A 14,514-nucleotide genomic window follows, 5' to 3' on the forward strand; every position below is an offset into this window, starting at 1 on the left:
CCAGAGATACTCGGTACCTCTCCCCGACAGCCTAGCACTCGGTAATGAGAGGACTACTGTTCCCAGCCAGTCCATAACTGCAAATGCTGCGTTCCCCGGCCACAGCATTCAGCACTACTCTCAACACTTCTCCTCTTGCTTCTTGTACACTGACCTTATCCAATGGGCAAGCTCTGTGTTCCCCGATCACAGAAATCTGCTCTTCTCAGTCCTACTGTTACTTCTCCCTCACCGATCTTCTCCTGTGTGCAAGTCCTGTGTTCCCCGGTCACAGCAGCTTGACACCAACTCCATGGTGAAGATCTTTATCCAGGAATACATCCTAGTGGCTCCTCCATCCCTCCTCTGGGCTCGGCACGCCCCCCACATGGGGACGCCCTGCGGCAGCTACCTAATACTCCATTCTCCTTTTCTCCTGCACCATCAGAACTCCCGGGCAGCATGTGACCCCAGCTCATATGGGAGGCCTGCCCCCTGCCAATACCGCATGGTAATTGGTCAGAGCTCCTCACATGAGCTGCCTGCCACTCAAACCTCAGGTCCAACCGCTGTTCCAGAACAATCTTCCTGAAAGCAGGGGAGGCGCTTCTGAGTCAGAGCACAGGTGGTCACACCCACCACTACACTAAACACTCCCAATCTCAAATCAAAACAAACAGGCCTATCTTACAGCACAGGCCCGTCTAAATTTGCCTACACTGATATCTTAAACCCAGAAAAATCCTATTCTAGCACCTACCTGCTAGTAGAGGGTGCTACATATATATATATCTATATCTATATAGATATATATATCTATATAGATATAGATATATATATCTATATATATATATATATAGATATATATATCTATATCTATATATATATATATAGATATATATATATATATATATACACATACATACTATCAGTAGTGCAGTACAGCATCATCATATAACTGGTGTGGTGATGCCAATGAATAATCTGATAATAACTGTTATAAGCAATCATTTTTTTATGAATGGCATCCATTTATCCAGTGTGTACTATTGTGAAGCTGTGATTGGCCACAGCTATCATATGCTACTGATGCACTGATATTGACCCTGTCTGTACTATGTGATCATTGTGACCAATCACAGAGACACAACATGATAGTACACAATGAATGGTATGATTAAAAGCCATTCATTGTGTACAATTGCCATGTGATCGGCTGTGATTGACAGCTGGAAATTGCTGGCAAATGTGAGAGGGAAACAGCGCAGCAGAAGTCAAGGACTGGACATCTAGCCCCCCTTGTTTACTTCAATAAAGGTTTTTGGGCCTGTGCAGAATGTCCACAACATGTTAAGGTGGGATTTCCTCCCTTCCTATGGTCCATCATTTTATCAGAAGATGGTCACCTTGCACACGCATGATGTGGTAAGCCATGCTGGAACAAACTTGTCTGGCATTCAAGGCAAAGATGCCAAAGTGTTCTCTCCACTCCACCCAAGCTGAGATGGATGGAGCTTGCATGTCTGCACATACTGTGACTGGGCCAGCAGAGGTAACAGCTCATAGATTATCACTCTTTGGTCCATGGAAAACCAAACAACACAGAGAAATGTAGCTATTACAGTCCCTTGAAAAAGTATTCATACCCCTTGAAATTTTCCACATTTTGTCATGTTACAATGAAAAAATGTAAATGTATGTTATTGAAATTTTTTGGTAGACCAACAAAAAGTGGTACATAATTGTGAAGTGGAAGGAAAATGGTTTTCACATTTTTTTACAAATACATATCTGAAAAGTGTGTTGTGCATTTGTATTCAGCCCCCTTTACTCTGAACCCCCTAACTAAAATTTAGTGGAACCAATTGCCTTCAAAAGTCACCTAATTAGTAAATAGAGCCTACCGGTGTGTAATTTAATCTCAGTATAAATACAGCTGTTCTGCGAAGCCCTCAGAGGTTTGTTAGAGAACCTTAGTGAAAAAACAGCATCATGAAGGAACACACCAGACAGGTCAGGGATAAAGTTGTGGAGAAGTTTAAAGCAGGGTTAGGTTATAAAAAATGATCCCAAGCTTTGAACATCTCATGGAGCACTGTTCAATCCATCATGCGAAAATGGAAAGAGTTTGGCACATTTGCAAACCTACAAAGACATGGCCGTCTACTTAAACTGACAGACTGGGCGAGGATAGCATTCATCAAAGAAACAGCCAAGAGACCCATAGTAACTCTGGAGGAGCTGCAGAGATCCACAGCTCAGGTAGGAGAATCTGTCCACAGGACATCTATTAGTCGTGCACTCCACAAATCTGGCCTTTATGGAAGAGTGGCAAGCCATTGTTGAAAGAAAGCCATAAGAAGTCCCATTTGCAGTTTGTGAGAAGCCATGTGGGGGACACAGCAAACATGTGTAAGAAAGCGCTCTGGTCAGATAAGACCAAAAATTAACTTTTTGGCCTAAAAGGACAACGCTATGTGTGGAAGAAAACTAACAATGCACATCACCCAGAACACACCATCCCCACCGTGAAACATGGTGGTGGCAGCATCATGTTGTGGGAATGCTTTTCTTCAGCAGGGACAGGTAAGCTGGTCAGAGTTGATGGGAAGATGGATGGAGCCAAATACAGGGCAATCTTAAAAGAAAACCTGTTATGCCGCGTACACACGGTCGGACTTTTCGTCTACAAAAGTCCAACGGACGCCGACGGACTAAAGCTGGCTGGTAATCCGATCGTGTGTGGGCTTCTCCGGACTTTCAGCAGACTTTTTCAGCCTCAAATCCGACGGACTTTAGATTTGAAACATGCTTCAAATCTTTACGTCGTAACTACGACGGACCCCGAAATCCGCTCGTCTGTGTGCTAGTCTGACGGACAAAAACCCATGCTAGGGCAGCTATTGGCTACTGGCTATGAACTTCCTTATTTTAGTCCGGTGTACGTCATCACGTACGAATCCGTCGGACTTTTGTGTGGTCGTGTGTAGGCAAGTCCGTTCGTTAGAAAGTCTGCTGCAAGTCCGCCGAAAGTCCGCAGGAAGTCTGTCGGACAGGCTGTCGGACTTTTGTAGACGAAAAGTCCGACCGTGTGTACGCGGCATTAGAGTCTGCAAAAGACTTGAGACTGGGGCAGAGGTTCACCTTCCATCAGGACAATGACTCTAAACATACAGCCAGAACTACAATGTAAGGGTTTAGATCAAAGCATATTCATGTATAACGGCTCAGTCAAAGTCCAGACCTAAATCCAATTGAGAATATGTGGCAAGACTTGAAAATTGCTGTTCACATATGCTCTCCATCCAATCTGACAGAGTTTGAGCTATTTTACAAAGAAGAATGGGCAAAAATTTCACTCTCTAGATGTGCAAAGTTGGTAGAGACATACCCAAAATGACTTGCAGCTGTAATTGCAGTGAAAGGTGGTTCTACAAAGTATTGACTCAGGGAGGCTGAATACAAATGCACTCCACACTTTTTTTCACATATTTATTTGCAAAAAATTTAGAAAACCATTTATAATAAAGAGCAGGACTGAGTGGTCACGCTGACAGCTCAGCCCTGCAGATTACGCTTACACTGAATGAATGAATGATTTGTATAGCGCTACAAATGCAAACGAAATCGCCTCAAGACACTGAAGAGCTGCTCTCCCAGAATAATCATCACAGCCTGCTGTTACTTTGATGGCCGGAGCACTGTGTTCTGTGCAGGGCCATCTTTAATATTGATTGGGCCCCCCAACCGCTCTTAGACATATAACATAAAGCAGTAAGACTCAAAATCCATACTTTTGGGACCCTCGTCCCGATCAGAGCTCATCCCGATTAAATTCCTGGGATTTTGCTTTTTGTCCCAGGAAAATCAGGAATGTTTTAGCAAAAACAGCCGGCAGGCTACAAAAAGATGGCCGCCGCTGCCGCTGTGAGGATTAATCCCCTTGTGTTCAGTGGAGAGGGGAGGCCCCTCCCCTCTCCACTGAACACACTGAGAATATTCTCTGCTACTACTGAGCATGTGCCGATTTCAGACAAGAGAAATGGAGCGCAGAGCTACTGCCGACTAACACAGCTGAGTTACATTAACTTGATCGGCTGCATCATGAAGACATAGCGAGACACCTGGCTCCATCTGGATGACAGCGGGGTACAGGATGAGTGGACACAGGCTGGTTGCGAGGAGGGAACAGCAACAAGCTGTATCAGCAACACACAGTCTGCATGTCACGGGGGGGCAGTCTGGATGTCACGGGGGGGCAGTCTGGATGTCACGGGGGGCAGTCTGGATGTCACAGGGGGGATCCAGTCTGGATGTCACAGGAGGGGCAGTCTGCATGTCACGGGGGGGCAGTCTGCATGTCACGGGGGGAGTCTGCATGTCATGGGGGTGCACTCTGCATGTCACAGGGGGGCCAGTCTGCATGTCACAGGGGGGCCAGTCTGCATGTCACAGGGGGGCCGGTCTGCATGTCACGGGGGGGCAGTCTGCATGTCACAGAGGGGGGCAGTCTGCATGTCATGGGGGGCCAGTCTGGATGTCACGGGGGGGCAGTGTGCCTGTCACGGGGGGGCAGTCTGCATGTTTGATGGGGACACCAGATGTAAGGAGGATTGATGGGGACACCAGATGTAAGGATGACTGATGGGGACACCAGATGTAAGGAGGACTGATGGATGGGGACACCACGACATGTAAGGTGGACTGATAGGGACACCAGATGTAAGGAGGACTGATGGATGGGGACACCATGACATGTAAGGAGGACTGATGGGTACACCACGACATGAAAGGAGGACTGATGGGGACACCAGATGTAAGGAGGACTAATGGATGGGGACACCACGACATGTAAGGAGGACTGATGGGGACACCAGATGTAAGGAGGACTGATGGGGACACCACGACATGTAAATAGGACTGACGGGGACACCACGACATGTAAGGAGAACTGATGGGGACACCATGACATGTAAGGAGGACTGATGGGGACACCACTACATGTAAGGAGGACTGATGGGGACACCACGTGTAAGGAGGACTGATGGGGACACCACATGTAAGGAGGATTGATGGGGACACAGATGTAAGGAGAACTAATGGGGACACAGATGTAAGGAGGACTCCGCTGATGGGGACACAGATGTAAGGAGGGCTCCGCTGATGGGGACACCAGATGTAAGGAGGGGCTCCACTGATGGGGACACCAGATGTAAGGAGGGCCTCTGCTGATGGGGACACAGATGTGAGGAAGGATCCACTGATGGGGCACCTGATGTAAGGAGGGACTCCGCTGGGGGCACCTGATGTAACCACGGACTCTGCTGGGGGTACCTGATGGCATCTGGTGGCAGGCGATGTGGCAGGTGACACGCTCAGGGCTCCCACTGATTCTGCATTATGGTGAGTTTAATGATTTCATTTTACATTACAACGTAATAATAGAAATAATGCGCTTCAATCATCCTGACACCACAACAACCGTGGCGCCAGGATTATTGAAGCGTTAACACCAGGTGTTTGGAGTATCTTTATCTGCTGATTGATAAACTTTGGAATACACATATTGCTATTGTGGTGTAGGATCTGGGGCTGCTGTCCCTCCATCCCTCTCCCCCTTTTCCCCCTTTCCCTCTCCATCCCTCATTCATCTCAGACTCTAACCATACCCCCTTTGAGCCATGCCTATTTAAGCCATGCCCACTATTTCATGTAAACCACGCCCCAATTTAAAATTTTTCTATGTCATGCCTACAAATGCATGCCCCACCCCCTAATTATAATGCGACTCTGCCTACAGCTAAAAAAGTGTCCCTAAAATGTTTTTTACAATGTTTGCAACTATTAAAATCTGTTTACTGCAGCAGATCAGGCAGCAATTGCAATTGGTTGCCAGAGGATACAGCATATTATTAGCAATCACTGACTGGTTGTTAGGGGTTACAACACATAATTTCTGCTTCCTCTTTCATTGCTTGAGGTTACTGCACATCATTACTGCTCACTGAGAGACGTACTACAGGAGATGACCAGAGACTGCAAATCTAGTACAGGAGATAACCAGAGACTGCAAATCTAATACAAGAGATGACCAGAGACTGCAAATCTAGTACAGGAGATGACCAGAGACTGCAAATCTAGCACAGGAGATGACCAGAGACTGCGGATCTAGTACAGGAGATGACCAGAGACTGCGGATCTAATACAGGAGATGACCAGAGACTGCGGATCTAATACAGGAGATGACCAGAGACCAGAGTACAGGAGGTGATCATCTAAGTAATCATTTAAAATTTTTACCTATCAGCAGTGTACAGCTATACTGTTCATAAACAGGTCAGGGCTAGGATAACAGTCAACAAGCAGTCTATGGGAGAAGGACCTACCTAGCCAGCCAGGCTCACCACCCACTCTCATTAATTCAGGTGCAGGGCCCTCAGAGGTCCAGGTTCGGGGCCTTCAGGGGTCCAGGTACGGGCCCTCAGACATCAAGAAGTGTGGGCCCTCAGGGGTCCAAAGGCAGGGCTTGCAAAGGTCTGGGAGTGGGACTTGCAAAGGTCTGGGGGCGGGTTTTGAAGAGGTCCGGAGGCGGGGCTCTCAGCGTTCCTACTCCGATCTCAGCTCCGAGTATGCAGGCTGCATGGGGCGGGGTCAGAGCTGCAGTGGAGCTCCCTGCCCCGCCCCCACCCTACTGGCCAGGGATCACAGCAATGTTTTTCTGCACTCGGCAGGGTTATCAGGGGACCCCAATTTGTGGGCAGCGCGGGCTCAAGGGGCAGGTGCTTTGGCGGGCCCCCAACCATGACAGGGCCCAGGGCAGCTGCCCCTTTTGCCCTGCATTAAAGACGGCCCTGGCTCTGTGTATTGGGAGCTCTCTGTGTTTCTGATACAGAACTTGGCCAGTTGTCACACTGAGCATTTACTTCTGGAAGAAACCATACTGCAGTTCAGATGTAGGTTCATTTAAAAAAATAAAACCCTGAGATTCAGCCTAGGGACTGGGTAAACAACATAAGTGCAGGAGAGATTATTTTCTGTCCTATCCTCAATCTTCTCTATGTATTCCCTGTCCCTTTCAGATGGGAAGAGCAGTCTATTGGTTCACTGTCCTAGAGCAGGAGGGGGAAATAAGATGTTGTTTTCACTGGTAAATAATTTTCCTCAGTATTGCACTGCAAGGCATAACTCCTTCCCTTCTTGTGAGTGTTTTGTGCTGGACTGCTGCCAAAATTAAGTTTTGTTTTGTTTTTGGATGGACGGGGAGGTTGCCTTCCATTTATCCAGTTTTCTCACTGTTCTGTTTCAAATACTGCTTTATGCAATTGAATGTGTCTTTTGGCACAGACCAATCCATCTGTCTAGAAGATCAAGTTCTTGTATGGGCGGGTTGCTGATCTCCTGAACTACTGACCTAAATGTGGATGTCCAGCTCCTATAGTTATCGAACTTAATGAGGCCGGTGTTAATAAGTTCTCTAGTCATGTACCTTGCAAGGTCTGTTGTGTTTGTTCTCTCTGGCCTTATGACCATATGTATTTTGTTGCTGTAGGTAGGTAGAGGCCTGAGGAGAAAATGTAGTAGCATATGTGTTCAGTCCAGGTGGAGCTTTCAGATCTAGTGGTCTCAAAGCGTGAGGTTCAAGAAGCTTGTGTTTAGTCTTGGGAGGTTTTAGGACAATTTGGTAATTAGGGCTCAGGAGGATCAGTGCTGGCACATAAATCACTGCATGGTGTTAATAACTAGTGAGACAGAGGAGTGTTCAAATGGCTAAGCTGACCCATATATATGATTTGTGCAGTGTCTTGCACTGGTGGATGTTCTGTAGTGTTGTGTGTAAAGCCTCGTATTTTTCGCAGACAAAAACTCTGACTTTTGTCTGAAGGGCATTGGCCCCAAACTTGTCTTACATATAAACTGCACACAATTGTCGGCCAACAAACACGAACGTAGTGACGTACTAGACGTACTACGAGCTGATAAAGAGGAAGTTCAATTGTCATGCACCACCCTTTGGGCTCCTTCTGCTAATTTCGTGTTAGTAGAAGTTTGGTGAGTGTCGATTCATGCTTTTCAGTTCCTGCTTGTCAGTTCGTTTCTGAACGGCCATTCGTCAACCAGCAATGTTGCGTTATTGGAGGAGAGATTGTGCTACCATAGGGCTTAGAGTTATTGCTTTGACCCAAGTCCAGTCCAGGAACAGGAGGAGGAAGAGTTCTTGGACCAAGAATTGGTTGCTTAATCGTGACCAATTCTGTCATATGCCTTTGCCGCGGGAGCTCCAGGAGAATAATCCTGATGATTTTAGGAATTATCTCTGGATAACGGACCCCTGCTTTCACTGTCTCTTGGCATTGTTGACCCCCTATATTAAGAAGCAGGAGACATGCATGTGGCTTGCCATTACTCCCGAGCAAAGGCTCATAGCCACCTTGTGTTACTTGGCGATGGGGAAAAGTCTCCAGGACCTCAAGTTTACGGCTGGGATCTCCCCCCAGGCTCTGGGATTCATTATTCCAGAGATCTGTTCTGCCATTATTCAAGTCCTGCAGAAGGACTATATTCGGGTAAGTTTTAACCTTTAACATCATATTCTATGCATTTAATGTTTGCTAATGTATTGTGTTCATTTTTTGATTCCATAATTACTATTATTGTAATATGCTGTGAATGTCCTCTTTGTCCTCATATATGCTGTAAGCTTTTTATGCGCCTTTTTTGTCCTTCATGCATATTTTCCTTCACTAACCTCCCCAGCATGCTATCCTGGGCCCTTACACACCTAGCCTAGTAACTTACCAATGTTCTTTGTCAGGTACATTTTTGTGCTTACCCTAAACACCCCCTAAAATGTGTCCAAATGTTATTGTTGTCCTCAAATTTAGGCAGAGTGCAAGCAGCCACTTTTTGGGGCACAAACTCATTTGGAACCCTCCCCCCCAAAAATGCTAAGTCAACTGATACAAATACTCCATCTGCTGACTTTGCAAAACCCATACACACTATACCTCTTTGGTGGTCATATTTCTGGATGAATTTACCAAAGCATGTACTGCAAGGGCCTGCCTGATTACCTTCAAATTGTAACATAGAAAGTTTTTGTCTCCTATTATCTTGATAGGTAATTTATGAATGGCAAAACATGCTTCAATTTGGACAGTGTGTATCCATATTTTTAGATTAGGACACTTCTTACCTGTCCACTGGGCTGCCAATAGTGTAAGTAAGGAGGGGCTGGCCAAAGTATCACGCATTATTTATGCATTCAGCTCTCATGGAGGTGGAGAGGGTTAACTGTCCAAAACATCTGCCCATTACCTCCCCCCACAATAACATTTTTATAATGGGCCACCAGAGGGGGTGAGGAATCCGATAAGTTGACCTTACATGTTTATCTTTAAATACTCATTTACATTCTTTACTTATGTTGGCCAAGAATGTTTGTGTCAAATCTGCTTGCAATGTTATGAGCAGAAGTAGTAATTTCTGCTTTCTTTTTTGACTCCACAGTTTCCTTTCAACCCATAGCAATGGCAGGATGTTGCAGGTCAGTTCCAGCATCATTGGCATTTTCCCAACTGTGGTGGTGCTATTGATGGGAAACATGTCAGGGTTGTCCCAGCACCCAACTTGGGATCATATTACTTTAATTACAAGGGCTTTTGCAGCATAGTCCTGCTAGCTGTAGTGTCTGCAACGTATGAGTTTCTTTTTTTGGATGTTGGAAAGAACGGCCACAACTCAGCTGGAAGTGTCATAATGCAGACTGAGTTCTACCATCGACTCCAGAATTGCATCTTAAATTTGCCACCTGCTCAGGACATTGTTGAGGGCCTCAATTTTGTTTTTGTGGCAGATGAGGCCTTTGCTCTGGGGGAACATCTTATGAAGCCCTTTCCTGTGAGGAACCTCATCCCAGAGCAGAGAATTTTTAATTACAGGCTCTCTCATGCCAGAAGGGTGGTTGAAAACGCCTTTGGCATCCTCTCCAGTTACTTCAGGCTGTTTTAACACCTATCAATCTGGCACAATGTAAAATCAATAAATATAAATGTTGTTTTGTGCTGTTGCATCCTCCAAAATTTTTTAACGGAGGAATGCTAACAGCTACCTTTCCTCAGTGCCAACTGATGTGGACCCCGCAGTGTCAGGCCCAGCTGAAGAGGCTGCAGCTCGTCTGTTGGTGTCCATTATGACGGCTCTCGAACCTGGCCGTGCTGGGTTGCCATGCCAAAATGCCCGAGATATCCAGCAAAAATACATGGAATATTTTGTGGGTAGAGGGGCAGTGGCTTGGCAGCAAACTGTACCTGATCCAGAATCATAATTTTTTTTATCATAAACCACTACTTCATTTGAACTACTGTTGTCTGTGTTTCTTATCTGTATAATAGGTTGTCAAATGACCTTTTTTTGTCCATTTTATAAAATAGTGCAAACGTACCTTATTTGCTACATGTGGTGACAATCTCTTCTTCAGCTAACTATTATGTTGTGCTGTTGTGGGTCTGCTACACACACACAATGTTTTTGTTCTTAATGTATCTAATGCATTAAGTTTGAAAACATTATGCTTTTTCAACTCCTTTAATTTCTTTGAGGCCATAAAATTGCCTGAGTTGGGCACATTTTAGAGCACATTGTCACTGTAACTACACCAACTTAACAAATACACTGGTATTGAGCATTGAAATAATAAACCACACATTGTATAGGAGAAAACATTTTACTCAAAGCACATTCACATTTGCGTTTTAAGGTTTTAGAACAAACCAACATCTTGGTGTATAAACATGTATGTTTGCCATTATTTTGACTTTTTTGGGGCTAAACAGGAGTGTTTGAAAACATAAGATAAACATCTCCAACTCAGGAACTTACAAAGTTCGAGTTTGTTAATGTGTAGGCCATATGAGACATTAGTAGCCCAAGACTGTGTTAATGTTGCCTTCCTCAGATGGGGTGATCTCACCCCTCTAAAAGCCAAAATTTGAAGCCACGTCCATGTAGAGGCATAACGGTTAAATGTCCTTTATGATCCCCTGCCTAAAATGTGTGTAGGTACAAACAGGTTAGTTTCTAAAGCCCCAAAGCACACAGTGTGTCAACATGTGCTATCTCCCATCACAGAATATAAATGGATGCGTTTTGGGGGTACAACCCCTTCCTCATAACTAAAGTAGGTAAGAGGAAGGGGTTGCACCCTCAAAACTCACCCATTGCCAACATGTGCTATCTCCCATCACAGGATATCAATGGACGCGTTTTGGGGGTGCAACCCCTTCCTCATTAAAGTAGTTAAGAGGAAGGGGTTGTACCCCCAAAACGCGTCCATTGATACCCCATGATGGGAGCTAGCACATGTTGACCCACTGTGTGTTTTGGGGCTTTAGCAAACTAGATGTAGGAAAAGACATACATTTTAGGCATGGGATCATGAGGGAAATAAGAATCTTTTGGCACCATTTGTGGGCATCTTCATATTTTAGCTTTGCGATTCTTAAAAACACATAAAGATTATAATTAACATTACTTAGGGCAGTGTTTCCCAACTCTCCTTCTTCAGATGCATTCCCAGGTCATGTTTTCTATATTTTTTGCTTTTGTCACAGGTGAGGATATCATTTTTAAGGTTAGTAATTCACACAGTCATTTTTATACTGAGGAAAATACAGAAAACAGGACCTGGTGGTGCACCTAGAGAAGTGGAGTAGCGAAACACTGACCTCGGACACTAAAGCCTAGGTTCACATTGGAAAGATTTGTCATGTGATTTGAGAGATAAAATTGCATGACAAGTCGCAGCCTATTGGAGGCAATGGCACTGTTCCAATCTGTGTGACACAGAATTAGCAGCGCCGCACCAATTTGCAAAAGTAGTTTCTGCACTACTTTTGCCGATTTCAGGTGCGACTTCAATAGACATCTCGGCATGAAACCACACAAATGTCTATCAAGTAGCACCTGAGATTGCTCTGACCTTGATACATAGAAATCGCGCAACTTCAAGTAAAGTAGCCTGATTTCCAAGTAGCATCGGTGTGAACCAGGGCTTACATTGATTTTTGCACTCGCCACATAAGGCTTTGTTGCCCAAACCGATTTGCATCCTAAATTAACAAAATATGTATTTGTACTTTCCTGCAAACAAAATACAGCATTCCTAAAGAAGCAAGGACAGACACAAAGTTGGTTCCCACTTTTTTAGATGTAACTTGGCTAACAGCCACATCTTCTTATAAAAGTTTTTTAGAAAACTACAAAAAATACAGGTAAACGTGTAACTTAAACTGGTGATGGTATTCAAGTTTTTGGGAGAAATAGTAATATACAGAACACGGATAATTGTACAATGTGTGAAAGCACACCTTCAAGCTTTTTGTAAATGACAATACTTTTGGACAAGCTACTCCACCATCTTCAACAATGTGCTGTGTCCAATTTGGTGCTGTAGCTGGGGGACCAAACCACCCTGAGAAATGGGTAAAGTTAAAATAGGAGCTGGCAACTTGATGATTCCTCTTTTTTTCACCAAAAATGTAAATAGGAAACAAGCTGATGTATTTCATCTAAAGCATAATTACTCATCTGAGGAAGGCTGCAAGTGCTGAAACGCATTGGTTTGATCCCATTTAACTTGATGTAGGCAACAAAAAAAGATAATGACAAGTCATGGAGTTGCAGGTTCATATGTCAATCTTTTGCTAAAGTGAAATCGTACATTCAAATATAACAACTGCAACTATTACAAAAATGTGCAAAGGTTAGTCAGTTTCAAACTGTACAAACACATGTACAACAGAACGGAAAAAAAACATGTTTGCTTTCTAAATTTTAGCTAAAATATCGATGATGTTGATAATTCTGTTTTGGAGATCATGCATGTTTTCTTTCATTTTTTCCAATTCCCTATTGCAAACCAAGAGCTCACTGTTAAGTATTTGTGCACTTGCACTGCTGAAGTCTTCCACAACATCCACATCACCTAAAAAATATAAAACACACAATGTATTAGAAATATGCAGGCATCCATCTATTACTTGAGGCTGTGGTCTCACACACTGACCTGTGGTCAACACAGTTTCAAGAACTTCACACAGTACTTCCTGCACATCAGCATCAACATCTTCAGGGTGTGTGATGAGTTGACTTTCTGGATCTTCAGGAGGTGCTGGGTTACTGGTGTCCACACACAGCTCAGATGTTCCTCTTCTTTTCTCCCCTATGTGAATCCAAAAAAGGTATATTTAGCAGACAGACATGTTAGGCTGGAAATAGTAATATGAAACATTGTTTGGAAGTGTTTTTTCAATTGTCTATTTTGGCAGAGATTCAAGCTAAGTGCATGATTTTTTCCCTTTCCAAAGCAGGAATACTTATCTGTTTTGTGCACATTTCACACATGGAGATAACTCTAGTATCCAATGGAGCACCTGTGTGGGACACCCTAACAAGGGTGTTAGGGTGTCCCACACTGGTGCTCCTGCATCCAGCTGCGTAACAGCTGCTGAGTGGTCTCTACTGACACTGAATAAATACAAGAAAAAGACAATTCCATAGCTCAACTCACCAACCAGTCTGCTGACCAACCAAATTTACCTGTCTAACCGTATGTTAAAGGCAGGGGTTTAGTTAGCACACATTTGCAAATGCATGTGAAAGCTGCAAGGCCTCGTCAAGGCACCCTGTATTACTTGCAGTCCTAACACTAAATTTATAAGTGTCTCCACAGTGGAAGCACATGCATTGAATGGATAGGTGTGAGACAGGTGAGCCAGGAGGCCGCCCTAGCCCCCTTAAAGGGACAGGACACACACTGGACACCCAGCAATAGCAGCAGAGGCGTCCAGTGTGTCCCCGACCCAAATATACAAACGGTAACAAGACACTGGTCACCGCCCACACCCATAACTGGCCTTCACAGTAAGGAGCACATGGAGGGCATATACATACAAGAAAAAGACAATTCCATAGCTCAACTCACCAACCAGTCTGCTGACCAACCAAATTTACCTGTCTAACCGTATGTTAAAGGCAGGGGTTTAGTTAGCACACATTTGCAAACGCATGTGAAAGCTGCAAGGCCTCGTCAAGGCACCCTGTATTACTTGCAGTCCTAACACTAAATTTATAAGTGTCTCCACAGTGGAAGCACATGCATTGAATGGATAGGTGTGAGACAGGTGAGCCAGGAGGCCGCCCTAGCCCCCTTAAAGGGACAGGACACACACTGGACACCCAGCAATAGCAGCAGAGGCGTCCAGTGTGTCCCCGACCCAAATATACAAACGGTAACAAGACACTGGTCACCGCCCACACCCATAACTGGCCTTCACAGTAAGGAGCACATGGAGGGCATATACATACAAGAAAAAGACAATTCCATAGCTCAACTCACCAACCAGTCTGCTGACCAACCAAATTTACCTGTCTAACCGTATGTTAAACCCCTGCCTTTAACATACGGTTAGACAGGTAAATTTGGTTGGTCAGCAGACTGGTTGGTGAGTTGAGCTATGGAATTGTCTTTTTCTTGTA

This window comes from Aquarana catesbeiana, linkage group LG02, assembly GCF_042186555.1.
Source record: "Aquarana catesbeiana isolate 2022-GZ linkage group LG02, ASM4218655v1, whole genome shotgun sequence".
NCBI classification, from domain to species: Eukaryota; Metazoa; Chordata; class Amphibia; order Anura; family Ranidae; genus Aquarana; species Aquarana catesbeiana.